Below are 6,159 nucleotides of genomic sequence, written 5' to 3'. Positions count from 1 at the left end.
GTGGTACCTTGGTCAATGAAATAGGAGACTTTGGGGGTGAAGTGTGACCCTCTGAAAGGGGCATTGGTGGCATTTCACCCCCTCTGCTACGTTATCACTTACCATCCCTGGTTTTTACTGAGGAGGTTCATTTCATTTCTCCCCCATCCTTTAAGGAAGTCGAGGCCCTTCTCCAGGGCAGGGCATGTCCCTCTATGTCCGATGATCTCCGCACCCCACCGGGGCTGCTGTGATTGGCTGGGGGAGGTACACGTGCTCCAAGTCCGTGCAGTCTGGGTCCACCAGTCTCTGGGCTGAGCTTTGACACGGACTCATCTTCTGACCTGACCTAAATATTACCTAGACTTGGAGCTTGGCTGGTTAGGGTAGCACATGGAGCGGGGCGAAGAGGGTTAGCCCAGGTAGCAGCGGTGGGAATTGGGAGTGGGATTGATTCATTGCTGCCCAAAGGCCAGCTCACCTCCCTCTCTGTACCCCTGACTTCAGCGAGCCAAGACAGGCTCAAGCCTTTTTTTGGGTTGAATTTTTCCATCACTGGCAACCGAAAGTGTCCTCGTTGCCATGCCCACCTAGTCTCGGCCTGTCTCTCTGGATCTGTTTCTTGACAAGAATGATGGAGGCAGTGCTAATGACCATCCCCCCATGGCCGTGGAGAGAAAGCCGGAGCTCAAGTGCTTGGAAAACGTCTTTGGCCCGGTGACAACAGCCACGACGATAACAATACTGGCAGCCCCCCAGGCTTTCCCAAACTTCTCAGCAGTCGCATGGCAAGTTCACACCATCTTCTGTTGGCAAGATGTGGCAAATATTGCAGCGCAGCGGTAAGAGCGAGAAACCGTGTCCTGAGCAGTTGGGCGGCTCTTCTCAACAGCTCAGCTCCATGTAAACCGCCCAAACTTCTTTGCTTGGTGTGTGTGTGTGTGTGTGTGTGTGCGCGCGCGCGCACGTGCACGTGTGAGTGCGCGTGTATGTGCATGCGTGTGAGACAGAGAGAGAGAGACAGAGAGTGCATGTATATGTGTGTGCGTATGTGTGTGTGTGTGTGTGTGTGTGTGCGTGTGTGTGTGTGTGTGTGTGTGTGTGTGTGTAGGAGGGTTTGGATTCTCTTCCTCTTTTGTTATGAGGGAGAACAGGGAGCAGATTGGAACAGGTTGTAACACTTCCGCAGCCCGCATCCCGGTGCTTATTTCATAGCGCCGTCTGCCAATTGGCGTCTGGATCGCAGGCCTCTTTGATTTATGTATTTATTGTAAAGCAGCCAAATTTCAGAGAGATGAGAGGATCTTCTAATTTAATAGTAAGAGCAAGGTGTAATTTCTTATGAAAGGAGGAATATGCACCCACATTCTGGTTGGAGACTAGAAACAAAGGATATAAAGGATATATGTGAGTCCCCCCCCCCCCCATTTCAAAATGAAGGCATAGGATGCCATTTAACCAGAGCGATTATCTGGGTGTGTGAGAAGAAGCCATCATTTTATTTGTATGAGTGTGATTTTTCTTTTATTTAAAAATTTGTTTTTTTGGTGTGAGTGTGATTTTAAATGAAGCAGGTATTACATGAAGAATGAAAGATAAGCAGAGTACAAGAATGATAGAAAAAAAAATCCAAACGGTCACATAACCAGGCAGATACCCTACATCTTATTCCTGTGGCAATTTTCCTTTATCAAATTGGTTAAAACTATTATCTAAAGGTCAAGGGCTTTCATGCCAGGGTTAGAGGCCACAGTAGAAATTTGGGGGGAGATGCTGAGCAGCTGTGAAGGACCTGCAAGTGTTTGCAGAAAGTTCTGGAAGGTGAAGAGGAAGAATGGCCAGAGCCAGGAGCAGAGCTCTCCGGGCAAGATTGTCTTTGCTGCCTGTCTGGCATCAGGAGTTCTCCTGGAAGACACGCTATTGTCTCTGTAGGAATGTTTCTCACCCTGGATACCGCCTTCCCCAGCTCCTTCCACATAAAGCATGTTTAGTTTATATTCATTCTGGCTAAGAACAGCTGCTCAGCAAAATGTCCCATGTCCAGGGAGTTTGGGTAGAAAGAGGTGCAGACCCCGGGCTGGGCAGGTCAGCGCAGGGCTCCCAGATCTCCTCCCCGGCCAGTTCTACGCAGTGGTGGTGAAGTACTTGCAACCACAGTCTTGGAATTCTTTCTCTCTGGTTTGGGGGGTTGGGTCACGGATTCTACATGTTCCCATCTCCCTAATTGCAGAATTGCTCCCCAAATGCACCCAGAATTGCACTGCCTTTGCATACTGGTGTTTTCTGCCTCACCCCAGACCTTGCCTGTGAGCTCTGGCCCCCAAATTCAGGGAGCCCAGCTGTGAGGCAGGGCCTTGCTTGTGGATTGCGTCTCCAACTCACACCTTGCCTCAATTTCCCATTCTGTTAAAATGGACATAAGAATATTTGCCTCTGCACCTCTTGCGGATATTGTGAAATGCAAAGGAAACAATAGATATGGAAGTAATTAGGGAAAAAGCTCCACGTGAATCCATCCCTGGGATTTGCATGATCCTGTCTGATTGTTTTTATGAGGATCTTAAACAACCCTCCGCTTCTCTTTAAAGACGTGTTCTAGGAACAGAATAAGAAAGAGAAGCTGCATCTCTCTGCAACCTTGGGTAGAAAAATCCCCTTATTCTGTTTCCTCTTTCAGAAGAGAACTTGATGTGATCGGGTCATTGCATGTAAAATGCTTTAAGAATGTGATCTGTACTTCATCATTTTAAAATTCAAACATTCCAGAGCCTTTTTCCCCCTCACCCGTTCGTATTTATCTTCTTGGTCTTGCCTTCATTGGGCACCACATTTGTATTGATAAATTGTAGGTAGTAGGAGATGTATTGATGGGATGGAGACAGTTCAGAATGTAGAGTGCTGTGGCTTTGCATATCATTACACCTAGCTAGCTTTTTGCCTCCTGAAAGCTGTCGATTTGTGCATTATTGCTATTCAGGCTGATAAATGACAGTAATTGTTCTTAAGTTGAAGAGCTGGTTTAATATGCTGTCTGGCCTGGGAATTTCCTGAGCACCAGGGTTAAACTAGTGCTCCACTCGAGCTAGCAAAATGGCCCTTTTTTCATCCCAGACTATAGAGTTAATTGAATTACTCACTATTCATGCAGTTTGTAGCCTTGATTCTAAAGATACCCTGAGTGGGTTGGGGGAGGGAGAGGCTCTCTCGGAGAATCCTGGGCCCGGCTTCAAGGACATGCCCAGCTTCCTGGGCTGGAGGGCAGTTCCCATTCTGCAGTGCTGTTTGCATTCCTGTCCCTCTCTTTGCCTTTGGATAGTTTGGCTTAGTGCTCTGGGACGCTCAAGTCGAACCAACCCAGAGAGCAGCTGCATTCCCCATACTGCAGAGATGCCTTCTGGGGGTGATCTTTTTTTTTTTTAAATTGAGTTTCTAAAATGTAGAAATCAGAACACTTGGAGTTGCTGACATTTCATTTTGTTTGCTTTGTAAACTTTTGCGTGGGATCTTGTGTCCACGTTGGGTGAAGTGTAAAGTGGCCATGTACCTAGGACAGATCAACTTTGGTTTTCCTGTGGGATACTCAGCCTCACCCACCCTCCGAGTCCATTCCAGAGGCCCTTGTCCTTTGACCAGAGCTGGGGAAGGTGCTAACTACAGCAAACGGGGAGGATGTTGGCCCTTTAAGGAACTTCTCATTTGAATCTGGTATGTGGGCAAAGGTTTCCGGAAAAGTCAACCCAACCATATTCCTAGTTTCTTGTCTGGATGTCTCGTGGAAAGATCGAATCTAAAGGCAAACAAGAGATCCTGTCTTGTAGCTTTGAGATAGCTTGTTTTATTTTTTTTTCTTTTTAGGTCATATCTGGTGATGTACAGGGGTTACTCCAGGCAGTGCTCAGGGGACCATATGGGATGTTGGGAATTGAACCTGGGTCAGCCTCGTGCAAGGCAAATGCCCCACCCACTGTGCTATCGCTCCAGCCCCTGAGATGGCTTGTTGAAGCACCTCTGGGATTCAAATTCTAGGTTTGGTTCCGTGGACAAAATCCACGGGGCCCCCTGACTGTTCACACACTGAGTTCTGGTGGGATGAAGCCAAGCTATTTCTCATTTGCCACAGTATTTGGCACTATTAGGGTATAATCCCTTCTTGCTCTTGCTCAATGGATAGAAGATGTTTGGAACCAAGTAGTGATCAATGTTTTAACTGAAAACTTAAAGAGAAGTTTGCAATGCTCTTTTGCATGCCCTTCCTTGATCTCTGCTCTCAGATGTGTCCACTGGAGCAGGCACTGAGGGATGAGACCCCAAACCAGAACAGCTGGAGTAGGGAAAGGCTCCCATTTGGGGGCGTTAATCATTTCTCATCACAGAAGCCCATAAAAATCCATCTTTTGCTAACCGACAAGGTATGAGATAATGAAAGAAGATTGCTGAAAATGTAAATCATTTGGATCTGTTGGTAACACTGTTTAGAATTAAATTCATGTGTAATAGAACTTCCGATCAGAAATGAACAGTTTCCCAGACAAAGCCATCATAAGTTCCATAATTTCATATGGATGCTTCCAATGCTAATGGAGCTGGTGCAGTTCACTTGATAATGCTCTGGGCAGAAAAGGATCATTTTTCCTAGTTCTGTAACTAGCAAACATGACTGCAAATCATTCATTCCAGTTCTTCCTGTCCAGCATCCTCAGAGGATACATCTGACACCGTTACTGGGTTAGGAAGAGGTGCGAGCTCTCCTGCCTCACCTCTCCTAAGATTCCTAAGCCACTCTCTAAGCTCTCAGAGTTACCTGCTGGTACCCCTGGGGCTTGAAGAAGGTCAGGGTCCCTCCCCTGTCTGCAGGCCTCCTGCCACTGCTTATTGCACTGTGCCACAAGCAGAAAGGGTGACTTGGAGCCTTGAAGGATCAGTAGCAGCTGATGTTTCTCAGGGCTTCTGTTGGGCTCATCCTTGAAACTTGGGATTGCAGAATGTGAGGGATGCTACTGTGAGGGGCAATTTAGTGTGTGGTTGCCACTGAGACAGGTAAATGACATGGAATCAATTGTCATTTCTCCTTCAATGCACATTCGAACATGTCTAAGAGAAAGGCTCATTTGATGTGAAGAGGCCTTTAATATTTGATTTTCACATGTTTGCTAACCTCCTTGTCTTCAAAAAGGGAAGAAGAGGCCTTGGATTCAGAATCTTTTTCAGTCAACAGTATCCAGCTGGAGTGTTTTTTTTTAAAATGCTACTTAAAATTGGTATCTACTTTATAGTTATGTTTTATTTCAGATAAATGACACTGATTTTCCTGTATGATAGTGATTGAGTCTTTTTTAAATACATTTCTTTAATGGGAGAGGGTCTACTTAAATATGTTAAATGGGGCCAGAGAGATAGTACAGGGGTTTAAAGTGCTCTCCCTGTGTGCCTCCAACCCAAGTCTGATCCCCTGCACTGCTCTTGGTGCCCTGAGCACTTCCAGGAGTGATCCCTGAACACAGAGCCGGGAGTAATCCTTGAGCACCACCAGGTATGGTTTAAAAACAAAACAAACAAACAAACAAATATAACAAAAGATAAAAAAATGGTATTAAGTAAACAGGAGTACCACCTGGAGCTGATTTATCTAAAAGATCATGAGGGCCCCATGCAGATAACTGTGGCCTGTGACACAACCGTGTTGTTGCCTGTACTGGTGGCAATTAGACAGGATGCTCCCTGTTGGAATCCCAGTATGATACTGGAATTCTCTATAGCTCAGCACAGATTCAAAACTTAAGAAAAGAAAAATCCCCCCTCCCTCCCGCCCAGTAAACCATTATTTTCCGTTGATTTTATAGGATTCTTCCTATAAGGAACTATAGAAAGAACTATAGAAATGATCCCTGAAAGTATAGTCTTTGGATTAGAGTGATAGCACAGCGGGTAGGGCATTTGCCTTGCATGCGCCCAACCCGGGTTTGATTCCTCCGCCCCTCTCGGAGAGCCCGGCAAGCTACCGAGAGTATCTTGCGCCCGCACAGCAGAGCCTGGCAAGCTACCCGTGGCATATTCGATATGCCAAAAACAGTAACAACAAATCTCACAATGGAGACGTTACTGGTGACCGCTCCAGCAAATCGATGAACAGTAGGATGACAGTGCTACAGTGCTACAGTGCTTTCCATAAAAGAAATAGAA

At 46.2% G+C, this 6,159-nt stretch overlaps 1 pseudogene; it reads right to left on the bottom strand.

The window, feature by feature from the left end:
• Nucleotides 1-5,736: 5,736 nt before the first annotated feature.
• LOC129406928 (small nucleolar RNA U3) lies at nucleotides 5,737-5,880 on the bottom strand (annotated as a pseudogene).
• Between the last annotated feature and the right edge of the window lie 279 nt (nucleotides 5,881-6,159).

This window comes from Sorex araneus, chromosome 8 (assembly GCF_027595985.1).
Source record: "Sorex araneus isolate mSorAra2 chromosome 8, mSorAra2.pri, whole genome shotgun sequence".
NCBI lineage: Eukaryota > Metazoa > Chordata > Mammalia > Eulipotyphla > Soricidae > Sorex > Sorex araneus.
Note: the sequence above shows the minus strand (reverse complement) of the source record. Positions and strands in the feature narration are given on the sequence as shown.